Source organism: Tenrec ecaudatus, unplaced genomic scaffold, assembly GCF_050624435.1.
Source record: "Tenrec ecaudatus isolate mTenEca1 unplaced genomic scaffold, mTenEca1.hap1 Scaffold_93, whole genome shotgun sequence".
NCBI lineage: Eukaryota > Metazoa > Chordata > Mammalia > Afrosoricida > Tenrecidae > Tenrec > Tenrec ecaudatus.
The window spans coordinates 323055-336219 of record NW_027459702.1 but is presented as its reverse complement, the minus strand read 5'-3'; the positions used below and the strand labels follow the sequence as shown (position 1 = coordinate 336219).

Genomic DNA, 13165 nt, shown 5'->3' with positions numbered 1-13165 from the left:
TCATAAATTATGGAAAATGTATTGTTAAATTTATAAGACAACTCCAGGAGCTTCACTATATTATTCTCTCTGCTTTCAAGAATAGTGCAATCTTTTACAATACAAATTTTAAACTGGAAAAACGAAATTAAAATGCTTACATTAAATCAAACTTAAAAGAAATAACTCACTGCCACATGGAGTTGTTTGACTCATACTGACACTGTAAGGACAGGATAGAAGCGCACCAGTGAGTTTCCGAGATTGTAACTCTTTTTTAAGAGTAGAAAGCCTCATCTTTTCCCCGCAGAACAGCTGGTGGTTTTGAAATGCTGTTTCTGGTTAACAGTCCAGCGCATAAACACTGAAAACACTCTCACTTCCATCAAGCCAATGCTGACTCATAGCAAACCCCTGTGGGTTTCCGAGATTGTAATTATTTACAGGAATAGAAACACGGCCTTTTCCCCTCGGAACTACTAGTGGTTTTGAACTGTGGACCATGTAGATCACAGCCCAACAAGTAACCATGCTACCAGGGCTCCATGCATAACCACAGAGATAAATAAATCTGAGATCTGTTGCTATCAACCAGAAACTTAATTGAGAAACCCCATGGAAAACTCTTCTTTGTTTCCTGCTACTACAAGTAAAATCACAGCAGCTTACAAGTACGCAATAGTGCAGCGTCGATTTCTTAACAAAGAACAGTGCCGAAATTTGATGGTTGGTATCAAATTGCTTCTTCCGTCTGATTTTGCTTCATTACTAGGAAGAGAATTAAAGAGAAAATGGATAAATACACTGCAGAACAACAAAAATTTTTAAGTTTTATTGACATGTAACAATTCACATCAAACAATTCAATAGTTATTAAGAATTGTACAAAAAACTGTACAATTACCACTACAATCAATTTTAGAACATTTTCTTATTTCTTGTACTCATTGTTATTAGCTTCCTCTTTCCCACCAACCACCCCTACAATCCCCACAAGAAACCATTAAATCCAGTTCCTGGCACTACAGAACCAAAAAATTAACTTTTCCATGATATTTTTCAAAGGACTGATACACGTACACATTTTTACCTATTTGTACGTAACAGTTTACCTAAGCAAATTGTGCTGCTTCTACTTCAGAACTTTTATTTACACATTACAAGATTAAATTAAGAAAAAGCCAAGTTAACTAACTTGTCAATGCAATGATACTATAATAATTTAATCTCCTTTAACCAGTTGGTATTGTACAGTTTTGCACACTGATTGCTTTCTATTATTTCAAAAGACAAGTGTCCTATTTGTTCACTGAGGTAAGAGAAAACCTGACATCATGGCCCGAAGAAGGTGGTCTTACATGATGTTTCTATTGTATGAGCACTCCGCTTCTAGGAGCACTTCCGAATCCTCACCACACTACTGTAGCTGGACATGGAGTCAGCAGTTTATTCATTCAACAAATATTTGCTATTTCCCCATCTATATTTTTTACTATACTTTAGGGTTTTTTCATATACAGAGGAAGTAGTTTCACCCTATAAAATGCACATCTTCTTAGACACTTGATATGGATCACATTTTAAAACCAGAAGAACAAAAGGAGTAAGTATCTACTTTAGCATTTTAAAGCAATTAGATGAATATAAAAAGGGTCCACCATGCTTTGTTCCACATAATGCACTAGGCCCTGAAAACAGGAAAAATGCACACCCTGTGCTGTTAGGTTTTTCTATCTGCTGTCACTCTATGGGTACCAGATTATGGTCTACATTGTACAAACTAAGCACAAATACACCTAATACCAAGTACTTAAAAACATACATCAAATGTCCTAAACAAAAATCACATTTATAGGTGGGTAAATAAAAAGATTTCTTTTGATATATAATTTAACCAGACATTGCTTACAGTGATTGTTTTCTCAGAAGGACATCAGGAAGATGGGGGACAAATTTTTAAAACAAGAATTTACAAGTGTTATGAATACAAGAAAGTAGTTCAAAGTGGAACACATCCTGGCCCACCAAGCCCTGAGGACGATATTTCCACTCAGAGAAGTCAAAGCACAGAGAGGACCATATGGCCAGTCCACTATGAGACACGATGTACCTCACTGACCCATAGTGCTACCAGGGGACAACACTGGAAACACAGTGTGGGAACTGTGCCCAATCTGACCCCATCACACTGAGGCAAAACACTAAGAGCCATGCAACAGAACAGCAAAGGAAGCAGAGCAAAGAAGTCTTGAGGGAGTACAAAAAATAGACTTTGGGGCCAGAGTGTGCCACCCCATCAGACTCAACTGGAAAACACTCCTAAAGGTCAACAAACAGACCTTGAACTATTTACAGGCTTTTCTTTTTTTTTTTTTTTGTCTTTTTTTGGTTTTCTTTTGTTGCTTCGTTTTGCTCTGTCTTGTTTTTTGTGCATATTATTATCTCTGCAATTCTATCTAGAAAAAATAGGCGGGATAAACAATCTGAAGGAGAAAACAACGGACTGCTGGTTCTGGGGAGATATGGGAGCAGGGGAGGCGGGGGTGGGGGGAAAGGAAGTGGGTGTTAACAAACCTAGGGACAAGGGAACAATAAGTGATTCAAAATCAATGGCCAGGAGGGTGCAGGAGGCCTGGTAGGGCTTGATCAAGAGCAGTATAACCTAGAGGAATTACTGAAATCCAAATGAAGACTGAGCATGATAGTGGGACAAGAAGAAAGCAAAAGGAAATAGAGGAAAGAATTAGGAGTCAAAGAGTATTTAAAGGTCTAAATACAGGTGTGTACATGCCAATATTTATATATGATGATGGAGAAGTAGATCTAATGTGCATGTATTTATAGGTTTAGTATTAAAGGACATTGGGACTCTACTCAAATACTCCCTCAATGCAAGAACACTTTGTTCTATTAAATTGGCATTCCATGATGCTCACCTTCCCTACATGATTGCTGAAGACAAAACAGGTGCATAAGCAAATGTGAAAAAGAAAGCTGATGGTACCAGCTATCAAAAGATATGGCCTCTGGGATCTTAAAGGCTTGAAGATAGAGACCCACATGGATGAAGCACACTAACCTGTGTGATCACGAGGTATCTATAGGAACAGGTACCAGTCATCAAAGAACAAAAAAAATCATCATTGTGAATGAGGGGGAGTGCGGAGTGGAGACTCAAAGTCCATCTGTAGGCAAGTAGACATCCCTTTACAGCAGGGTCACAGGGAGGAGACGAGCCAGTCAGTGTGCAGTATAACACTGATGAAACACGCAAGTTTCCTCTAGTTCTTTAATGCTTCCTCCCCCAATAATCATGATCTCAATTCTACCTTACAAATCCGGGTAGACCAGAGGCTGTACACTGATACAGATAAGAGCCAGAAACACAGGGAATCCAGGGCAGATAAACCCTTCAGGATCAATGAGTGCAGCAATACCAGGAGGGTAAGGGGAAGGTGGGGGAGAAAAGAGGAACCAATGATCCACATATAACCCCCTCCCTGGGGGTGGAAAACAGAAAAGTGGGTGAAGGGAGATATTGGACAGTGTAAGACATGAAAAAAATTTTATAAATTATCAAAGTTTTGTGAGGTAGGGAGGGAGGGAGAAGAAGGGTAAAAAATGAGCGGATACCAAAGACTCAAGAAGAAAGAAAATGTTTTGAGAATTATGATGGCAACAAATGTGCTTGACATAATAGATGGATTTATGGATTGTGCAAAGAGTTAGTTATACAAGGCCCCAATAAAATGATTTAATAAAATAAATAACCCTAACCAAACTCACTACCAAAAAAAAAATTTTCCTGTATCCATTGCTGGTAGGAATGTAAAATGGTATCGCTAATGTAGGTAGTAGTGTCGCAGCTCAACAAAAATCTGATCTACTACACCCAGATTTGAAAAGACATGCAAACAGACTTGTACACCAACATTCCTTGCTATACTATTTGCAATGGGTGAAGATAAGAACCACCTAATGCCCATGAATAGGAAAATGTGATATATATGTGTACACACTACTGCTGCTGCTGATGTTGTTACTCAGCCAATCGGAGAAATGAAGAATTGGCACAATCTACAATATGGATGGGACTCGATGTCATTAAACTAGTGAAAGAAGTCAACCACAGCACGGGACTTGGTTTCAATCTCTTGCCACCAAGAACAGTGGCCCAGAACTACCAGTCTGTTTTAATGCTTCTTTGCTTTTTATGGCAGGTGTGGCTCTGCTGTTGTAAATATTATTGGAACGTTTGCCCTATCACCAACTCCTGTTGTTTCTGTAAATAGTGCTCAGTCACTTAAAGGTTTAATTTACACAAGTCAACAATTCATGTATTGCAGTTCACAGCTGGCCCATACTTGTATAATTTCCCTTTCTCGACAATGTTCTAAATTCTGTAACATTGGCTAAACTAATGACACCATCAAAGTGTACCGGCTACACATTAGACTCCTAAGTGAAACATCAGCAGTTTAAAGTCACCAGCCAAGTCTGTGGGGGAAGGATGAGGCTTTTTACTCCTGTGATGATGTGCAGGCTGGGAGACTCACAGGACAGTTCTACCCTGCCCTATAAAGTTGTCATGAGTCAGCAAGGGGATGATAATTGATAATGTTCTGTAACATAAAATGACAATGATGTCTCTTAGGTGAACCAGAGTCATTTATAAACCATGAGTGGATTTTAGGCTTGTACTTAATTCTAGTCCCAATCTAAGAACAGCTAGTTCTTATGACATGGTCCTGCTTGGTGGTTGCCCTCATGAAGAAATCACTGAAGATATGAGTCTACAGCAAAATGTGGTGAAGAACCTAGATGGTGCCCAGCTATTAGAAAAAATAGTGTTGGGGATTTTAAAGGTTTGTTTTCAAACAAGCAGCCATCTAAGTGGGGTGTCACATGGAAGGAGCCCATCAGCCTGTGTGAACATAATCCAAATCTAAAGGCTGGAATGATATCAAAGCTTAAATTGTGAACAATTGGTTTGTAGAAGGCTATGGTTGTCAGTGGAAGCCCAAAATCCATTTAGAGGGTCCACAAAGAGATCAAGCCTCTTGTGAATTCCCTCTCGTTATAGCTGAGGGATGTGAAGAGCTCTATTATCAGACACTGTAAATCAATATGTCAGACATAGATCAAAATGCAGTATATCTTATTTGATTTTCCTTTGGACCCATTTTAAAGCTGTTTCAATTTAAAAAAAAAAGTGAAGGGAAAACACTCATGAAGCAAACCCTTGGAGCCTCACTGTGACCATGGACGAGGGGTGGAGGGCCTCGCTAGCATGCAGAGCGCAGTGGATTCCTGCGGATGCGGTTAGGTTCAAACTCAGCACCCCACCATTTGCTCTCCCTTATGAGCCATCTAAATGTGTTCTAGTTCTTAAGATACTTGTAGCTTTCTTTTGACTGAGGTTTTTGTTTTACTTTCATAGTCTTGTTAGTGTTGTTTTTATTGTTTTCACTGTTTTTCTGTATATAAAATCCAAGATAGGTGAATCAGAGGCAGTAACTGGATTCATGGTTCCTTGGGGCAGGGCAGGGGAGGTGGGGAGGAAATGGGGAGCTAATAACAATGAGTCCAAGAATGAAGAAAATATCTAAACCTGATTATGGTGATGATTCTACAACGATATGTGAATTATATACCAATAAACTGTTAAAAAGTCCATCGCAAATTATATAATTAAATGGTTCAATCATATTAAGAAGAGTTGTACAATCATTACCACAATCGAATTTAGAACATTTTCTTCCTTCTTGTACTCACTGTTATTATTGTACTCACTTCCTTCAAACCGCCCCGGCCACAACTCAGGAACCATTAATCAAGATATTGTCTCAATAGATATACCTACCCTAGATTTCATATACACTAAAACATTTAAAAACAGCAAAAAACCTACTAAAAATAACAAAGTAAAACAAAAGTATCCCAACTGAAAAGACAGAAAATATAAAAAACTAAAATCAATTTAAAATGGGTCAAAAAGGAGATCAATGGCTATGGTGCTAAATTTTAAAGGAATTGCATCTGCAATAATCCACTTTCCAATGCACTCTGCATAACAGCAAGGCTAACCACAACACTTGTCTATGCTCAGAGAGGACTCACAGAGCTTTATCCATACATATTTCCCCTGCACTTTGTTTTTACTGAAGTAAAATGGGTCAAAACAGAGGTCAAATGATATCATGCTTTATTGTAATCATCTCTATAACACTCTCTGTCTGATAGCAAGACTACTGACATCCTTCAACTGAGTCAGAGAGGATTCACCGGAATCTTAAACCACTTGTGTGGAACTTGCAAATGATTTTGGATTTCCACTGTCATCCATATCCTTCTGCAAATCAGGTGTTCACAATTTAAGCTCTAATACTATTCCCTCCTTCATATTTGAGTTTTAATTATTCACACTCCTCTGGTCACAAAGGCTGATGTGCTTCTTCCATGTGGACTTAGGTGATATTTCACTCAGAAGGCTGCTTGTTGAAAAATAAGACCCCCATGCGCCATTCTTTCTAAAAATCATACCATCTAAATTTCTTTACTACACTTTGCTATAGCATCCATATCTTCAGTGAGCATCAAAAAGGGCCAAGTCACAAGAACTAATTCTCATATTGGGCTAGAATTAAATGCAAGTCTAAATCCCATTCATGTTATCTATGGTTTACGTACATCTCTGGTTAATCTTAAGAGACATCATTGTAATTTTATATTAGAGAACATTATCAATCACCCCCAGGGGCACATGGCAATTCTATTGATAGTGTGAACTTTTTGATTAAAGAATCTATAAACGAATGCTGATCAAAAGGGAAAAATTCAAAATTGAATTTCAAATTACCAAGAACTCTAGACTTTCTAGAGCCACGTAAACTGGAAAAACCCAAGTCCTAAAATAATCCTTAAACCAAAAATATCCTCCAAAGTGGGTCACTCCACAAAGAGGTGGGATATGGGATAAGACCATCCACCTGAGGGTCTACACCAAGACAAGGCTGGGGCAAATCCCCACAGAAATGAAAGAACCTTGCCAGGAAATCAAGTTTAGGCCAGGGGAGAGGAACATCACTGATAGTTCTGTTGGCGAGCATGGTAGGTGAATGGGGAGAAATATCCTCACATTGGGAAGGTGTGCTAAACAATGATTGTAGGGAACCTATAGGGACAGATTTTATGTTCCTGGGTAAACACTACAAATATGTCTCTAGCCAAAGCTCAATAAAACATGCCATGGACTAAACACCAAGATGTCACTGGATGCTGACCTTGTGGTACGGTAAACCTTGTGGTCAGCATGGCATCACTCGGGCTACACAAGCGCTTAACACAGAGGCCCAGCAGAATGAACTGAGCCTGGCCTCAAAGGTGCCTGTACCCTTGGACTGAGGACTGGGGTGCTTAGATAGAAGAGGAAGCAGAGTGGCTGCCCTGGACCTGTGGAAGTGATGGTCATTGGACCTTGGGGGGAACCCCATTTGGTTGGAGTCCATCAAAAGGGACTCAGAATCACCATATATTTAGTACCTTGATGCTCCCCTCTCAGTGATATGACTGGCTTTGATCTGTTGGGCAGGGATTTAAACTTGGAAGAATTGATCCAGGATGTTTCCCCTGGCATCGATCCCCCCTGCTTAGGGTAAACAGAATTCAACTGAATATGAGATCTAACTGTGTGGAGCAACAACTCATGGGTTTCGGCTCAAGTTAGAACTGTACTTGCAGACTCCTCAAACCTACAGCAGAATGATGTGTCATCGGAAAACTTGATGGTGTTGCCAGTGCAATCATCTTATACTCCAGGGGGAATGATTGACAATGTGTTACTTTTCTGTTTCTATGGGTTTTTTTCCTTGCCTTTCATTTGCTTGTTTTGTTTGTGTTTGTCTTTAGTTGTCTGCTAGTTGTTTTGCTGCTGTTGGTGGGGTAGTTGGTCTTACAGGGTATTAATTTGTCATAGTATGGCTGTCAAAGTAAACCCGAGCTATGCATATCCCAGGGACAAGCAGATGGATTCTGGCCCCAATTTAACTTTAGTCCCAATCCAAAGACAGTTAGTTTGGATAACATGGCCTTGCCCACCTCATGTAATGATCACTGAAGATAAGGGTGCTATAGCTAAGTGTGGTGAAGAAAACAAATGGTGCTCACTATCAATCGGAATAGTGTGTGGAGTCTTAAATTCAAACAAGTAGTCATCTAAACGAGGAGTGAACTATGTCCACAAAGAAGAAGCACACCAGCTTGCGTGACCCAAAGGCACGCAAAACAAAATTCAAAAATGACAAAGGGAAAAGTATCAGAGCCCAAATTTCGAAGACCCAATTTATAGAATGCTATAGAAGATAGGGGGGCCCCAAACCCATCTGCAGAGTATCTAGTCAGATTAAGCCACCAGCAGATCCCCTCTAGTCACAGGAAAGTGTCTCGAACAGCTTTTCTATCAGATAGAGATCATTGTAAGTGTGATTATGCTGGAATGAACTGGATACATGGTCAGATGACCTCCCTTCTAACCTGAACTTGTTCTTGGTCAGTGGTTTTCAACCTTCCTAATATACATTTACTACAGTCCCTCATATTGTGGTGACCCCCCCAACCATAAAATTATTTTTGTTGCTACTTCATAACTGTAATTTTGCTACTGTTATGAATCGTCATGTAAAACCTGATAAGCAGGAAGTATTTTCATTGTTACAATTTGAACACAATTAAAGCAGAGTGATTAATCACAAAAACATTTTCTATTGTGAAAGACTAATTTCTAACTACAAATGAAATTAATTTTGTTGTAAAGCATAGTGTAGCATGGGTAACAGTTTTCACGCCAGTTACTCGTATGTGGGCATATCTGCATATGGGCAGCCCTGCCTAGAGACAGCTAGAGGAACAGTGTCTTGGTTCCTAAGACCATTGGAAATGTGTTTTCAGGTCTTAGGTGACTCCTGTGAAAGGGTTGTTTGACCCCCAACGGGTAGTAACCAACAGGTTGACAACTGCTGTTTAGGTGAGAGCATTTCTTGCTTGTTCTAAGACAAGGTGGTCTTTTCTTTCTTACTCATTATTTGTAATTTTATCTCTAAAGAATTGATTGTGTTAATGATTATGTAAGTCTTCTTGATATGACTGAACTATTGAATTGTGTGATATATGTGGATTAAGTACCAATAAAACTGTTTTAAAAAAGGCTCAGAAACCCACACAGGCAGTCTATCCTGTCCCATAGAGTCACTATGAGTCGGCATTGACTCAATGGCAGTGAGCTTGGTTTGTTTTTTGACCAAATCACAGGGCACTATTACTTTGTCTTACAGCTCAAATTCTTCACTGTGCCAAATCCCAGGCTGAACTTTTACTATCTGTAAATCTAGAAACCTTTTGAGCTTTCTGCAGCACTAGTTCTGTATAAACTCCACTCCAACTATGAATAATCTCTACTGCGCCGATACTCAAACCAAACTCTGCCAGTGAGTTGATTTCCACCCAAAGCAGTTCTGCCCATAGGACAGGGTAGAACTGCCCCTCTGGATTTTTAAGACTGTCACTTTATAGGAGTAGAAAGCTTCATCTTTCCTCCTCAGAGTAGCTGATGGTTCCAAACAGCTGATCTTGCAGTCAGCAGCCCAACATGTAGCTATCATGTTGTCTATTGTCTATACTGCCTACTATATATTGTCTATTCTCTTTACTCAATGCATTAAAACATCTATTAATTTTTTAAAAAAGTAAAATGTATGTATTCCACTTTGTTAGTGCTTTTACTCACTTGTATCTCAATTTGGGTCTATCCTAATTCCGTCATATCAATCAACCAACAAATATGCATTAAAGCACCCAAAATGCAGATATAACAATAAGCAATATTAAGTCCTTTAGAGCTGGGCTAAATTATATAGTTAGAATATAATCAGGTGCACAGAGATTAAAAAAACCCCAAATATGATGCAAAATCAACTAGCTAATATTATTTCTAATTAATTCTTAACTCTGATAACTTAAAAAAAATCTTATGAAAACTTACACATCGGATTGGTTTTGTTCATATAAAGCCTTCATCTCCTCCAGAATTTGTCTGAGTCCATCCTCCTGGAATATATAAACTGCTTTTGATATATATCCATGGATTCCCCAATGCATTCAATTAATCCCCTAAATCTATCTGTACTACATTTATCCTCAATTTATATATATAATTTATTTAAAATCCATAGCCATTGCATAAATTCTGGCTATTTATGTACCTATATCAAAAATAAAGGCTTAATCGAGCATGAAAGTACACATTTTCACTGCAAAAACAACAAATACAAGTTTTAAAATATTTCTCCCAATTTTTTCCCCCAAAGACACAGTTTTGGTTTGTATTGCAAGAAAAGAAAAGCCAAAGGAATTTTTCCTACCATCTACCTTAAGATAGAAATTTTTCACTTAGACAAATAAAATGTTTTAATTCTAAAATTCATAAATGTTAATAAGATAGTTGACCATTTGAAAAGAAGTGACATCACATATTCTTTCAGCCAAAATACAGTCTTGGGTTCAACCAACCCTGTAGCCAATTATATGTTGAAAATGTCTGATGATGATGAATAGCCTTGTTTACTCTTGATGTCATTTATTACCCATTTCATCTCCACAATTCTAAAAGTTACAAGTCCTGCTAGTCTTCAATCACTTAAAAAACTCATTTATCAATATCTGTAGAATTGAGTTTCAATCATCCACATTTCTCACCACTAGCTCATCTCTCTGCCTCCATTAGTTCTTCTCTTCTGATGCATTTTCCATATTGCCAATAACCAAAACCACTTCCATTAAGTACATTTTGATTAAATGACCCTATAGGACGGAGAAAATTGCTCCCTATGGTTTACACAGCTGTAAATCTTTACAGAAGCGGCTATCTTTCTCCCTTAGAATGGCTGGTGTGTTTGAATTGCTGACCATTAGGCTAGCAGCCCAATGCATAACTCCAGGCCTCATTTTACTGCCAATAAGTACTCCAAAATATAAAAACATCCCGCCACACCCCTACCTGAAAACCTCTACCTGATTCCAAATGCCTGTGGAATAATGCCGAAGTTTTTCTAATCCTAGAACCCACCATTGACATCTCCATACATAACCTTTCCAGTTGTGATCATGAGTCTTAAGCCATTGTTTATCACCTGCCTGTGTGAGGGCTAATACTTCATACAAGGCTCGAACACCCACTCCCAACCCCCCAGTAGCATTTCTCTTTATGCTCCCATCTACGCAACACCAGTTTCACTTACCACATTGCATTCTATTCACTTGTGTTTCTTGGTCCTCTCACTGACATCTATCTAGTTGCTGCCCTATGATTGTTTACTACGATGCTTAAACGTACAGGCTCTTGAGCCAGACTTCCAGGGTTCAAGCTCTAGCTCTGCTCTTTACTGGCTATATCACCACTGACAAATCTCCTAACTTCAATTCTCCACTCACATGTTTGAGGTGGGGGGAGACAGCTCAGATCTCACACAATTATGAGGAGAGACAATTGCAAGCTAAGTGCTGAACATCATTCCTACTTCCATGTTATTGTAGTGGACAAATAATCATAACAGTAACAATACGACTGTTAGCACTATTATTATTTCTTGTAGAAACAGCATACAGGGACTCAGCCCTGGGTGTGTCAGGTACAGTTCCTCACTACACCAAGAGCTCTGTACCATCATCATGCCCATTTTTGTTGGTGAGAACACTGGACGCACAGAAAGCCTGAGTCCACAGTGATCGAACAGAGTATGAATCTCAGTCTGGCACCAGAGGCCTACTTCATCATCACATTTTGCTCACTGAGTGCGTGCGCGCACACTAACGCGCATAAAACGCTAGATCCAATAAAAACGACTGGTTCTGTGGGTTTCTGAGGCTGTCAATCTTTAAAAGAACAGAAAGCTTCCAGCTTTCTTCGGCAGAATGGAGGTGGATTCGAATTTACTTTAGTTCGTATTGGCTAAGCAAAGGAAAAGCAACAAAGCTAAAAATGAAGCAAAATGGAAGGAAGTAGACTTTGAGGAAGCGCAATTGCTGAGTTGTACAGTAACTTCCTTCTTTCTCCCACAGTAACCTTTTGTTATGCTGTTACTTTCCCTTCCAGAACTTGGCTCACACCCTCAGGGGAATCTGAAGCAAACCGCGAAAAGAGCAGCCCAGGGGAGATCCCGCTCACCCTCCAGCCCCTTTCAGCCAAGCTCCCCGGACCTCCATCCCGCCCTCTGCCTTCCAGCCCGTCATATTAAAGGCGGGCAGCTGCCCTTCTGGCGTGTGGTGCAGTTCGCGGACCACCTCCGTCGCCTTTTCACAGAACATGGCGGGTAGACCTGGTACCGGGACCTCCTTGTCGGCCGCCCACTTGACCGAAGAGTCTGCGGGCTCCCTGCAGCCTAGTTCGCGCCGCGCTTATTAGCACAGGTCTAGGAAATCGCCTGCGCTTTGGCGAAAAAATCCCCAACCAATGGGAAGGCAAGGACGCAGGTTGCGTGGCTACGGTGGTTGCAAAGGGACAATTCCATACGCGGTAGAGAAATATGACCGGAAGTGGGGAGGCGGTGACCGGTGCCTTCTTCCGGTGGAACGCGGCCCTCCGGAAAGAGTCCTTGGGGTTCCATTTGACTTTATCCATGAGGTGAGACGAATTTTCCAATACTAATCTGAGCACATAGTTTAGGGAGCAGCATAGCTTGGAATAGATGTACCACCCACACCCCCCGAAACTTCCTCTTTTCCCTTTTTTAAAAATAAAAATCATTCTATTGAGGGCTCATATAACTATCCATATGTACATACATTGTGTCACGCTCATTTGTACATTTTTGATATCATTCTCAAAACATTTGCTTTCTCCTTACTCCCTTTATATCAGCTCCTCACTTTTTCCCCTGCTTCATGGAACCTTGATCATTTATCAATTATTTTGTCATGTCTTACAGTGCCCACATCTCCCTTCATCCACTTTTCTGTTGTGCAACTCCATGGAGGGGGTTATATGTAAATCCTTGTAATCAGTCGCCCCCCTTTTTTTTTATATCATTTTATTGGGGGCTTGTACAACCCTTATCACAATCAATACATCATTCCATTGTGTTTAGGACATTTGTGCATTTGTTGACCTCATCATTCTCAACACATTTCCTTTCTA

At 39.8% G+C, this 13165-nt stretch overlaps 1 long non-coding RNA gene across 1 annotated transcript; it reads right to left on the bottom strand.

The window, feature by feature from the left end:
• Positions 1-652: 652 nt before the first annotated feature.
• Positions 653-12447, bottom strand: LOC142436919 (uncharacterized). Its single transcript, XR_012782176.1, has 3 exons — positions 12229-12447; positions 10016-10080; positions 653-747 (listed from the first exon to the last, which is right to left on the bottom strand). It is a non-coding gene; the product is annotated as an uncharacterized LOC142436919 (long non-coding RNA).
• Positions 12448-13165: the final 718 nt, after the last annotated feature.